Genomic DNA, 14,087 nt, shown 5'->3' on the forward strand with positions numbered 1-14,087 from the left:
AAATTTCATGTCATCAATTAAGCCATTAAAACAAATCAATTATTAGATTTTTCTCTCCTATTTTTACACCAAAAACTTAAGAGCATCAAAAATAATAGTTTGGTCTAATAATCTGATCATGTCTGTAAAGTCACAGCCTTTGCAATGTCCTCAGACGACCAGTTAGTACACTGTCCTTTCATAACCACCCCCTGTTGAGAGAAAAAGAGCCCTGAATCACATTTGAACATGTTTTAATTTCAGTAACTCAGTGCTACACTGAAAGAAACTATCCTGTGTATTTACATTCTTTTGCCTAAGGTCTTTTATTTCTGTTTGCATAATTTTTAATTGCTGGGGTAAGCACATATTGTCGCATTAACAGCTGTGCTTGTTTTCATGGTTAACGTTTGTTTACTAGTGATGTTTTCATTAGTTAGTTATACATTTGCTCACAAAAAATCTTTTGCTTCTTTATGGTGGCGTCGTTTTCCGCCTGAATATTTCTCTCACTGCACCAGAGGATGGTACATTTTCAAATGACTTTCAAGATTTAACTTTTCAAATATCTTTTATAAATCGAATCAGTAAAATGTATTGAGCAGACACAAGCATTTTCAACTGAAAACAAGTCTACATATTAATAAGCATTTATCCATGTCCGTGTCGTGTCATTATTTTTAGGAAATGTGTGAATCTTAGCTCCTAACTTATTTATTTGTCTGCTGTGGTTAATAAAACCGACGATCAAGCAGCAAACCATTATTTTTCATTTAAAAACTTACTCTAAAAAAATCCCTCAATATACTGACAGTTACGGCGTCATTCTGTACTCAGTTGCCAGTTACTAATGATAGTTCATGCTGCTGTAAACACCTTGCATGCACTCGAAAACTCAATTCCATACAATAAGTTATGGCAATTGCAGGCCAGTGGTCGCTGGCAGGGTTCACTCTGACATCAGTGGCACAATCTGTTATTGCACATAAACTGCGTGATTCCTACATGTATTGTAATAACCATGGAATAGGGAAAAGGAATGAAAGAGGAAGCCGCCTGGTAGAATTTTACACAAATCATAATTTAATCATCGCCTGCACTTGCTTTGAGGAACATGAAAAAGGGCTGTATACCAGGAAAAGATCTGGAGACACCGGACAGTTTCAGAATGATTACGTAATGGTAAGGCAGAGATTTCAGAAACAGATTTTAAATTGTGAGACAATAACAAAGAAAGATGTTGAGTCTGACCACATTTTATTGGTTATGAGCTGTACATTAAAACTGAAAAAAACTGCAAAATCGGTAGGAAATTGAGGAGACAGAAGGGTGGTAATTAACATTAAAAATTATGTGCTATCAAAAATGATAGCTGAATCAGAACTACTATGTTTTTCGTAGTTTACCTTCCAAACGTTGGAAAATATCAGACGGTCCTGTGTATGATAGTTGAAAAGCACTGCCCACTGGTGATTGCAAACAGTGAGTTGACGTTATTTAAAATTTCGCGACAGATGGACACAAAAAAATCCTGTGAAAGCCTGCAAACAATGTTTATGGAATTAGGTCTAAATGATGAGTGTAGGAATGTACTACAACTCTCTACGTAACGCTTCTATAAGGATAGTGAGCAGGAGATTAAATTAATTACAGCGCAAACAGAAGCGTTTAAACAGTGATTCTTCAGATGGGGTGAGTACGTGAATGGAATGGAAAGAAGCCACAATAATTGATACAATCCGAAGTAGTCCCTGATATGCACTTCACAATGGGTTATTCGAATTGTAACCACAATGACTGGTAAAAGTACATGGAATTGTTAACAATAGTGTGAGAGCAATCAATCTATCTGCAGTGGCAATTTGATCTGTAGCTTAGCCCGGGGTCCAGGTTCAGTTACAATGCAACAGCTTGGTTGACAGTTGGCGAAGCCAACAAATGTGATAGTGAAAACCCTGTCTGTCGTGACAGATTGATCTTTGGTGTAGCCCGAGGTATAGGTTATATTGGAATTCAACAGTCTGGTTGTGAGTTGCGAAGCAAACGAATATAATATCGGGAAACCCGTGTATGGTGATTTTCTGATCTGTAGCTTAGCCCGAGGTCTAGGTTAGGGTGGAATGCAACCGTTTGGTTGTGAGTTGGGGAAGTGAAAGAATATTCCCCTAATTGGAACTGAGCTATCAGGTACAAGAGTGACGTACTTTTCGTTGCATGTATATTGGTCATTTTGTTGCTTTAGCTTTTAGTTTTCGTCTATAAAAGTACACTGTGTTATACAATGGTGTATTATCGATATGTAATGTAGTCTTTACATAACACATTTTGTGATTATTGGGAGGTGATGGCATTAAACATTTGATCTTTTTTTCTGTGACGTCACTTGCATTGTCTTTGGTTTCTTTGGAGAAGTGAATAGTTTGGCGCCATTTCAAACATTGCTTAGTTCGGACGTGTAGTGCGGATTTTCTGTCTTGAAAAATGATCCTGCATGTTGATCTGGTGTTTTTGTATAGTTTGAAAGACGAGAAGCACGTTCTAGATTGGTGGATTCATCGTGAAAGAGAGAAAGCGTGAAATGTGCCAGTCAGCAGTGAAGCACAAACCGTGCAGCTTACCTGTACGATGGCAACTCGTAAGTGATTGCATTTGCGGGTGCACCTCTAATGTTATACATAACTAAGTATTTGGTAGTCTATAGTTTGTTCTACACGAATTTAAAAAAATCCTCGTCTAGAATTTTACATGTGCATTTGTGTCACAGACGTACCTTCTAATAGCAGCTCTCATTTTCTGTATTTCATAAAAATGCTGCAGTATTCGTTTCCCTGACAGGAATTTGTGTTTGAATAGAGGTTCTTGGATTTTTAGTAAATATACGGAATTAAACAATCATACCGTGAAATAATCCTTTCTCCGTTTCAATATGCCGCAACACGGAAAGTACAGCAGTATCCTTTTCAGTTAGCAGAATACCCATTCGCTCTTTACGATTTTTACTTTGCCAAACATAGATACGTGTTTTTGCTTGTAAGTACTCCCCGCTAACCATTTCATTATCTCTAAAATACATTTCAGTGCACTCTTTTATAGGTTCATTCCAATTGAAAACACTTAATTATAAAAATTGGACATGTGAAATAAGGTAGTTCGTTTACTTACCTGCCTTTGAAAATAAAGGTTTATTTTTAGTTGTATGCAATCCGAGTACCATTTCAATTTCACCATTACTCCTTGTGCTGATTTCCACACCACCTCCATTACTGCCATTACCAATATACACTCCTGGAAATGGAAAAAAGAACACATTGACACCGGTGTGTCAGACCCACCATACTTGTTCCGGACACTGCGAGAGGGCTGTACAAGCAATGATCACACGCACGGCACAGCGGACACACCAGGAACAGCGGTGTTGGCCGTCGAATGGCGCTAGCTGTACAGCATTTGTGCACTGCCGCCGTCAGTGTCAGCCAGTTTGCCGTGGCATACGGAGCTCCATAGCAGTCTTTAACACTGGTAGCATGCCGCGACAGCGTGGATGTGAACCGTATGTGCTGTTGACGGACTTTGAGTGAAGGCGTATAGTGGGCATGCGGGAGGCCGGGTGGACGTACCGCCGAATTGCTCAACACGTGGGGCGTGAGGTCTCCACAGTACATCGATGTTGTCGCCAGTGGTCGGCGGAAGGTGCACGTGCCCGTCGACCTGGGACCGGACCGCAGCGACGCACGGATGCACGCCAAGACCGTAGGATCCTACGCAGTGCTGTAGGGGACTGCAGCGCCACTTCCCAGCAAATTAGGGACACTGTTGCTCCTGGGGTATCGGCGAGGACCATTCGCAACCGTCTCCATGAAGCTGGGCTACGGTCCCGCACACCATTAGGCCGTCTTCCGCTCACACCCCAACATCGTGCAGTCCGCCTCCAGTGGTGTCGCGACAGGCGTGAATGGAGGGACGAATGGAGACGTGTCGTCTTCAGCGAAGAGAGTCGCTTCTGCCTTGGTGCCAATGATGGTCGTATGCGTGTTTGGCGCCGTGCAGGTGAGCGCCACAATCAGGACTGCATACGACCGAGGCACACAGGGCCAACACCCGGCATCATGGTGTGGGGAGCGATCTCCTACACTGGCCGTACACCTCTGGTGATCGTCGAGGGGACACTGAATAGTGTACGGTACATCCAAACCGTCATCGAACCCATCGTTCTACCATTCCTAGACCGGCAAGGGAACTTGCTGTTCCAACAGGACAATGCACGTCCGCATGTATCCCGTGCCACCCAACGTGCTCTTGAAGGTGTAAGTCAACTACCCTGGCCAGCAAGATCTCCGGATCTGTCCCCCATTGAGCATGTTTGGGACTGGATGAAGCGTCGTCTCACGCGGTCTGCACGTCCAGCACGAACGCTGGTCCAACTGAGGCGCCAGGTGGAAATGGCATGGCAAGCCGTTCCACAGGACTACATCCAGCATCTCTACGATCGTCTCCATGGGAGAATAGCAGCCTGCATTGCTGCGAAAGGTGGATATACACTGTACTAGTGCCGACATTGTGCATGCTCTGTTGCCTGTGTCTATGTGCCTGTGGTTCTGTCGGTGTGATCATGTGATGTATCTGACCCCAGGAATGTGTCAATAAAGTTTCCCCTTCCTGGGACAATGAATTCATGGTGTTCTTATTTCAATTTCCAGGAGTGTACTTTCTAAGTATCAGAATTATTGTGTTATAACACGTCTCAGAGCTTCACTCTTTTGTGGGAAACACAATGATCTACTGCCAGTGACTCCTAATCTACGATGGCTTGTGAAATCTGACTGAAAGTTTTTCTTTCCTTTTTATTTTCCCGCTGCGTTTTATGTCATTATCGCGACATGGGAACTGAGCCGTCTCTCTGATCGAGCTATTTATAAATTTAGAACCTGTCCGTCGTTGCCAACATTCGCTCCGTATTTAAGACACTTTTCCTTATAAATGAATAAAAGAGCAATCCGAACGGAGCAGTGTTGTCTTACACGGCAGAAAAACTTTACTAATTATTTCGGTCATAAAATACTGCATCTAATTAACGGTACCCAAAATGACATGGGGCCCTATACATAACTTTTACCAAGATTCATTTAGGGCGTTTCTGAACTGTAATGATTTTGTATTGCAATGTATGTTTGTGAATATGTCTAAACTACGAAGTATTGGTAGTGGTGACAATCCGATACTAATTAATTCGTACAAAACACGGAATTTTCCTTTTGGTGACGGACGCACAATTTATCATTCAAGTTCTCTGAACGGCCAATTCTTCAGTTTGAACCACTGCAACATGCTAGCGCTTACACGAGCACTTTTATGGAGGAATATTATCGATTTTAAAATGCGGAATGTCGTAGCGATGACTAGTATGAATTAGTTTCGTTTATTGGACGGCCTTATTCTTCTTCTAATTATGCTACACCTTAGCGTTTTACACATGTAAAGGCTACAGCAGTTTGCAACCGCGTACTTCATATGTTGAAGCAGCTGTTACTGAATGTTTCCAAATTACGGATATTTTAGTTTTGTCGCAGTCTGACATGAAATAAGTCTTGTGCAACAGTGAATTTTTGTTCTGATAACATAGGCGCTCAGACGAATTACTTTCTTCCTTTTCTGCTGTTGCAGAGTATTGGGAAATTGGAATGTTCTGTTGGTGGGTGACTGCGACGAATTATTCGCGTTTCATGGACGGCCTATTATTCATTTGCTGCGTCATTACATTTCTATTAACGAGGTAAGTGGCAGTTTGCTGCAGTCTGTGTTAAAGAAGTTACTGCAAGATGTGTCTTAAATCACAGCTAATTTTGTTTTTCGACAGTGTGATATGAAGTAATTAGTTTAAAATACGCAATTTTGGTATCAATGAGCGAGCCTTACTAATTATTTCCAGGGAGAAGGCGGCCATTTCTTTATTTTCTGCTATTACAGAATCGGGGTGGTTTTTATTACGACCAGTAGGATAGACTGAGGTCTGGGTTAGGATGGAAGTGAAGGCTTAGACTGAGAAATGGCGAAGTCAGTGAATGTGAATGTGAAAGCAAAAAAACCTCCTGGCGCTGACAGAATGATGATTAGTGTAGTCTGGGTTAGGTTGGAAGACAACAATTTGGTTGTGAGTTGGCAAAGGCAACAAATGTGAAAGCAAAAGTATTTGCTTGTGGTGAGAGCTTGATCTATAGCACTGCCCGATGTCTAGGATCCATTGGAATGAAACAGTTTCATTGTGAGTTGTTGCAACCAACGAATATAAAAGCAGAAAGTCTAAATGTGGCAACAGAGAAATCTGTACCTTGGATATGAATTGGCATACTCAACAAATGTGAAAGTAAATGTCCTGGTTGTGGTACCTAATTAATCAGTAGTGTACCACAAAGTCAGGGTTAGATTGGAGGACAACATTTTGCTTGTGATATGTGAAGCAAACAGATGGGAAAGCAAAAACCTGGTTGTTGTGACAGACTGATGTGCAGCAAAGCCAAGGACTAGGTTAGGGTGGAAACTAACAGTCTTGGTGACAGAGTGTTCAGTGGCTCAGCTTGACATCTATGTTAGTTTGGAAGGTAACAGCTTTGTTGTGAGTTGACGAAACCAACAAATGTAAAATCAAATACTTGGGCATGGTGACAAACTGATCTATGGCATAGCGCATGGTCTAGGTTAGATTGGAAGGCAGCCTGTTAGTTGTGAGTTGGTGAACACAGTGACTGTGAAAGTCATAAATATGGATGTGGTGTCGGACTGATCTGTAGTGCAGCTTGAGATCTAGGTTGGTGAAAGGTAAGACTTTGGCTCTGAGTAGATGATGTCAACAAATATGTACATGGAAAAATCTGGCTGTGATGAAAGACTTAATTATTGCATAACCTGATATCCAGCTAGCTCCTGTTGGAATGTAACAGTATGGTTGTGAGTTGGCGAAGGCAGGCACTAAATGTGAAAGCAGAGAATCTTGTTCTAGTGACAGACTGATCTGTGGTGTAACCTGATGTCTAGGTGAGGTTGTAGGACAACGATTTCGTTGTAAGTTGGTGAAGTCAATGAAAGTGAGATCTAAAGATTCTTGTTGTGGTGACAGACTGATCTGTAGAATAGCCCGAGGTCTAGGTATGCCCAGAAAGCAGCAGTTTGGTTGCAGTTGGCACTTACTGGTTGGAGTTTACTGGAAGTATTTTTATTTATACAAATATTAAGTTTTTTTCAGTTTTTAAAAATGATCTCTTGAGCTAACTTTTTCAGTCTTCAATCATTTCAAAAGGCAACCATATGTCTGTATTTTAATGCTGCATTTGGTGATATTGTAAGCAGCCAATGAGAAATTCTGGAACAGATTACTTCAGCTGAGAAAGCACACTCTTTCAAGCAAACAATTTGACTTCACTCTATTATGTTTCGAGGCATGCCCACATATAATATCATTATGGTGACCTTGTCCGTATAAAGAATGAAGGTGACATTGTCAGGTAGAACACATTGTATGGCCACTGTGGCCGAGCCGTTCTAGGCGTTTCAGTCCGGAACTGCACTGCTGCTACTGGTGCAGGTTCGAATCCTGCCTCGGGCATGGATGTGTGTGATGTTCATAGGTTAGTTAGGTTTATGTAGTTCTAAGTTCTAGGGGACTGATGATCTCAGATGTTAAGTCCCATAGTGCTCAGAGTCATTTGAAGCACATTGAATGGGTTTATAATCAGTGCTAGAAAATGTGTGCATTTGGCTCGAGATATGGCCCTAATTTTTTGTGCGAAAGGTACGGATAGTGTTAAGCAGATCTTGAGATGTAGCGAGTTAGAAGCATTCCGTTTGTTATGATTTCAACTGCAGATAATAATTAATTTTTATTCCTTAGCTTATTTCTTAATTTTTGTATATTTTATATGTAACATACATGTGATAAGTGTTCAAATATTTCAAAACTTTAACTAAACCCATGTTGATTCATTGTGGATGTGGGATAGAGGTGGTCAAATATTTAACAATGAAAATTACCAACAGCCATTCAGTTTGAGAAGTTATTTTACTTTATTCTCACAACCAGTTTTGGATATCCATTAGGCTTTTGCCATCTTCAGGTTCCATATGTCCCTCATGTACTGACATTCAAGTGCGTTGGTACTGGAATACTGGAGCCATCATTATCTGGATTCACATTTCAAGTGATTCCTTCAAAGGCTTGACAACTGAGAGTTGTCAAGCTTCCGAAGGAAACACTTGAAATACAATTCACGACATCCAGTTAATGAAGGCTCCAGTACACCAATCTCAACACTTTTGATTGTCTGTGCATGAGGTGCATATCGGGCCTGAAGATGGCATGTTGAAGTGCGGAAACTGTGTGTGTGCGGAGGAGGGGGGGGGGGGGGGGGGATTCTCAAATCACACAACTGTTTGGTAATTTTCCTTGTTAAAATTCAACTAAATTCATTGTTCAAACTAATATTTTAATGTGCTGATTCTAATGCTGCATTTAGTTTTCTTGGAAATTTTTTTAATCAGAAGATATAACTAAAATTATCATGAAATTTCTAGTAAGATAATTCACATATTTATGTAAATTAACATAAAATTAAAGAAAGATTGACATTCCAGCTTTTCAGTAACATATTTCAGTTTCCACAAAACTAATTAACTTGCAAACATATTAAGATTAAATATCAGGATCATTATAAATTTCCATTGCAGATTTGGCCATAGCGATTTTTAAGTTCAAAGTTTGACAATTATACTTGTGTTACACCACTTTTTATGAACACGATGGCACTCTTCAGTAATTGGTTAAACCATTAATTAAGGTTTTGGCATAATTTATCATAATTGCCAATATGGGACTTGTACTCATAAACATGGTATTCCCAATGCTGATTTCCTAAACTCTCACATATTTCACAAACCAAATTACTGTTAATACTTACAGTCAATCATGCGTAACAAAAACTAAACTAGACATTTTGCAAATGATTATGTAGTTTTCAAAAATAACAATTTGTTTATACACCAGTTTTTAAATGGTCATATGTCTCTCAAAATCCTCAGTCTGCAGTTGGGAAGTAACCTCGTAAAATCTCTGCTTAACTCTGTTGTGAAAGTTAGCATTCGAATGTGAACATGGTGCCAGTGCTGTGAGAGATCCTGTTGAGGGAGTAAACAAGCAAGACACCTGTTGAGTCTGCTTCAGGTAACTGCCCATGTAACATTTGTGTGACAGTTCCATGTATCTGTGGAAGAATGCCTCTGAATAGTTACCATTTAACATCTGAATTTGTACTGTGATTGGTCTACCACTTGATGCTTTCACTGATGTGACTTTATTGGAAACGTGTGCACTGTCCCTTGTACTATTCTACCCCAGTGTCATGCCATTATTGTGTTCACTGATAAGCATGCTACTGCATCAGAACATTGTTGCTAAGGTTACCGGTATGTTTGCAGGTACTAGATACTATCTGTATAAGATGTGTGAATGTGAAACTGCACATGGGCATTGTGTCATTAACAATGCTAATAAATGTAGAAAGAGCCCCTTTACTACAAAAACTTAGTAGTGTGCATCATTTGCATTATCCCAAGAGACAATTTACAGCTATTTCGCAAAGACATCAAACTACGAGACTCCAAGTACTTGACAGGATATGCAAGTAGGAGAAGATCTGAAGATGCAAAAAGCGTTAGACCCAGTATTCGTAAAAATTCTTGGTTTGCACGATACAAGTTAAATATTGGAAAAATTTGACAATTAGCTTTTCCATGGGTGAAATGGTGTAGAAACATTTTTTTATTGCAAATGAACAGCATTTAGCAGAGAAGTCAGTTACAAGCTAGAAAAGTTTTCCAGAGACATGTGAACAGAAATGTGTATTAAAGAAAGGAAAGTAGTCACCGATAACCACATCACTGAGTGCTCCTAACCCACACATGAAAGTTAAAAACTGGTGGCACTAGAGTTATTCTTGAAATCACTGGTGCAGTGTCTGGAAGGAGAAAATTTGGTTAAAATAAAGTCCCATGCTTCTTGACAGCGTAGGGGAGGTGGTTTGCCTTTGCCTTCCTCCGCCCATGATGATGATGATGATGATGATGATGATGAAGACGACACAAGAACAACCAGTCATCTCGGGGCAAGTGAAAATCCCTGACCCCGCCAGGAAAAAACAAGTGTTTCTTGAAAATTGTACTGAGGTGTACAAAGATGATGTTGCTCAGTGTTATAAAAGAATACATCCTTCTGGGAAGTACAGTAATTTGATTGTTTTAGGTCATACAAATGTTCCAACAATGAAGGATTGATATTTAAGAATGCCAAAATGCATGCACACATTGATAATATTGAAAGCACCTGATAGGCGGCCATAAGAAGATCTCTGTATGGAACATGACAGTGTGCAAAAATTTTCTAGGGCTGTTTGTTTAGATGTATGTGGCACATAAGATACGGTGAAAAGGAAGATTTTTTTAGGTATTTCATGAAATCTGGTGACAGTGTCCAAGCCCTGGAGTTATTACCATATTTGTATTTCCTGGCTTAATTGCCTCTAAATTATTATTTTCTTGGAGATGTTTCACTTGCTTTTATTTATGAAGTGTCATCAGTGGCCTATAAAATATGATGTTTCATAAATACAAAGAATCGAAACAAATGTAGCATAAAATCAGTCTTTTTATAGTTGCTTGAACAGACCACATCTGCAAGAATGTAACAGAAAGATAATAATCATTTATTACGTGCTTGTGCGTATCTGTGTTTGTCTATGAAAATTCAGTATCATTGCACTACAGTTTGTACTATGCTAAAGGATGTTTTAATGTTAAAATGTAATATTTATTTGTCCACTGATTGAAACTAAACCTACGGAAAATAAGGTAAGGCAACCATTCACCCATAGCAGACTGACATGTGGGGCACAGACACACATAACAGAAAACAGCATTCACAGTAGCTTTCAAACAAAGCTCTTTTTCTAGTACTAATGTATATATTCACACGTGCAACCACACAGACACCCAACAGCACACTCCCATGGTCACAGCAAGACTGGTTATTGGTGCTCGATTGTTGAAAGCAGTTGTCTGAGCTGATGCAACTGGGTAGTAGATAGGGAATGGTGCAAGGAAGGGTTAGTGGAAAAGAGGCAGATCTTGGACAGACAATTCTGTGGACCCACTACTAGATGAAAAGAGAACAGAAGGGAGAGCAAAAAGAGATATAGGAAGAGTGAGAGGGGAAATGGAGGAAGATGAGGAAGAGGCAGATACGGACAGGATAGAGAAGGGAAAGGGGTTGGGTTGGGAGAGTAGCGGAGGAGGGGAGAGAGAGAGAGAGAGAGAGAGAGAGAGAGAGAGAGAGAGAATGAATGAATGAATGAATATGACTGACTGGGGGATGGGGCAGCAAGAGTAATGGGAGAAGGCAATGCATGATCTGGATGGACAAGAAGTGGTGTGGACAGAAGGGACAAAGTAAGATGAGGCAGTGGGAACAGGTTACCAGAGGTTTAGGCCAGGGGGATTGTGAGAGTGCAAGATTTGGTGGAGAACTGTCTTTCCTTGTGTCCTCCCCTATTCACTTCCCCACCTCCATCAGCCCAGGCAGTTGCTTTCAGTATTCAGGTATCAATAATCAGTCTTGCCATGGCCACTGAAGTGACTGTTTGGATGTTTGTGTAGCTGTATGTGTGTATTTGCGTTAGAAAAAGAGCTACTGCTTGAAAGCTAGTGTGAATGCTGTTGTCTGTTGCATGTTTCTGTACTCCATGCAAAATCCATTATGGATGAGTGGTTGCCTTTCTCATATTTTAAGTCCTGGTCCACCCAGGAATATCCACTTCTGTTATGAATCTAAAAAATCATTGTTATTGCTTGTACAAATCAGCTGTTCCACCCTCTTAGCTTCTCATGATCACTTGTGGCAGGCATACTGATATAGACTTCAAGATAAGAGTACTGATGAACCTTTGCAAAGTTTTACTATTGAGCAACAGTCAGCATTAAGGATGGTCATAATCTTATAACGGAGGCTGAAAATACCACTACAGTTGTAAGATTCTTTTACTTAGGAGACAATCGGTTTCAGGCTCTTATGCTCCCAACTGCAGGTGTTGTAACTTGGTGCTGTGATTCCGAGTGCTTCAGTGGACGAGTACAAGATATGGTGTGCTACCAGCGAGCACTCGCTGGAAGCACACTGCATCTTGTACTTTTCCTCCATGGCACTCGGAGTCACAGCACCAAGTTACAGCACCTGAAGATAGGCATATAAGAGTCCGAAACCGTTCGTGTCCTAATTAAAGAACCTTACAAGTGCAGCAGTATTTTCAACCTTAGGTATAATGCTCAGTTGTGATTGTTCCTCTGACAGGATTGTTTGCATAATCTTGCAGTTGGATCCTTTAAACTGACCATTAGAATCCCTACCAGATGTAACCAGAAACTTTAGTAGTAACCTTAGCTTGCTAGTACATATTTCCTGTTCATACTGTCATCATTGGAGGGGACTTCAGTCATTCAACAATCCACTGGGCCAAATAAAGTTTTTATATGGTCATCAGGACAAGACATTATGCAAAACGGTGCTAAATTCTTTCTCTGAAAATTAATTAGGACAGATAGTTCAGTAGGCCTCTCATAACAGAGATATGTTTGACCTAATAATAGCAAATTGATCTGACCTCTTTGGGGATGTTCACATTGAAACTGGTATCTGTGACCATGAGGTAGTTGTAGAACAAGGCAAAGGGCAACCGAAACAAGTAGGAGAATTTCTGTACTCATCAAACCTGGTGAAAAGGTAGTAGTATCATCATATCTCAATACTGTTTTGAGCATTGGCATTAACAGAATGTGTTCATTATGCAACTAATTTAATGTATTGTACAAAAATAAAGACGTGGTCTGAAGAATTTGAAATACTTGAAATTCCAGGTTCAAAGAGTTGCAGCAGTTTAAAAAAAAAATCTTTTGATAAATTTTATGCCAAACAAATTTACCAATCTGGTATTGTTGCACACAAGAAAAATCAGTTCCTGTATTTACATACTATGCCTTGCAAAGTCCATGATTCAAATGTTCTGTAACTCACTTCTCAGTGCTTTTACAGTATTTATACTGGCAACAGATAAATCATTGATTACATAACTTACAGAACAGGGGGGGGGGGGGGGGGGGGGGAGGGGGAGTGTTGCATATAGGTTTCGCCTCTTGGTTAAGACTGCAGTTCTGTACACTGGTGCGAAGTCCCTGCAAAAGGTTCCCATCTGGCATAAAAGGAGAAACTTAAGAATCCATGTGAACTCAAAAGAATTGTCTAGATCCAGGGATTGAAGATTTCTGTTTCATGTACAACAAGTAGCCATGTACTCTGTATACATGATTTTATTCCTACTGCACTCAGATAATATTGCTCTATGACAAATATTGACATGATGTATCGATAATGCTGAGTAGGAGGTAAAAAGCAACTATTTAAGAAAAAGTAAAAAGAAGCATTTTTTTAAAGTAGGTGTTACCAGTTAAATTCAGTGTGTTAGAATCAGTTTGTGCAACCTAAGGTAGCGTGTGGTAGTTTAATGGCAGTTATTTTAGTAATTAAGTGTCTAAAAACTGCTTCACTTTGTTAATGTGTATACTGACTGATTCAACATCCCTGAAGATTCTTCCTTGTGATGAGATTTTCAAAATGTTATGACTGGCTTGTTATACTGAATTACATAGAGTAGCAAGTACGTATAGCATTCATGTACACAACCATATTGATTTCAGAGAAAAAAAAGCTCTTCAGTCTTTTTATTTGTATTTGGTTTCATGTAGACCAAAACCAATGTGCTGGCATTGGAGGCATATGAGCTTTGTTCATTCCCATCTTAGGAGCTTTTTAATTTTCCATTGTCAAACATGATGTAGCAAAATTTTAAACAAAATGTCACATTGTCACAGTTTTTAGTCAATGTGTTAGGCACATGCTACAAATTCTGGATGCAGGCATGTGACTACTAAATTGTAAGTGACAATGGTGCCATTTACCAGCAGTTCGTGGCTAAAGTGAGCCCACTGAAGACCTATGGGATCAACACGCGATCTAGTGT

This window comes from Schistocerca gregaria, chromosome 5 (assembly GCF_023897955.1).
Source record: "Schistocerca gregaria isolate iqSchGreg1 chromosome 5, iqSchGreg1.2, whole genome shotgun sequence".
In the NCBI taxonomy this organism is placed as follows: Eukaryota; Metazoa; Arthropoda; class Insecta; order Orthoptera; family Acrididae; genus Schistocerca; species Schistocerca gregaria.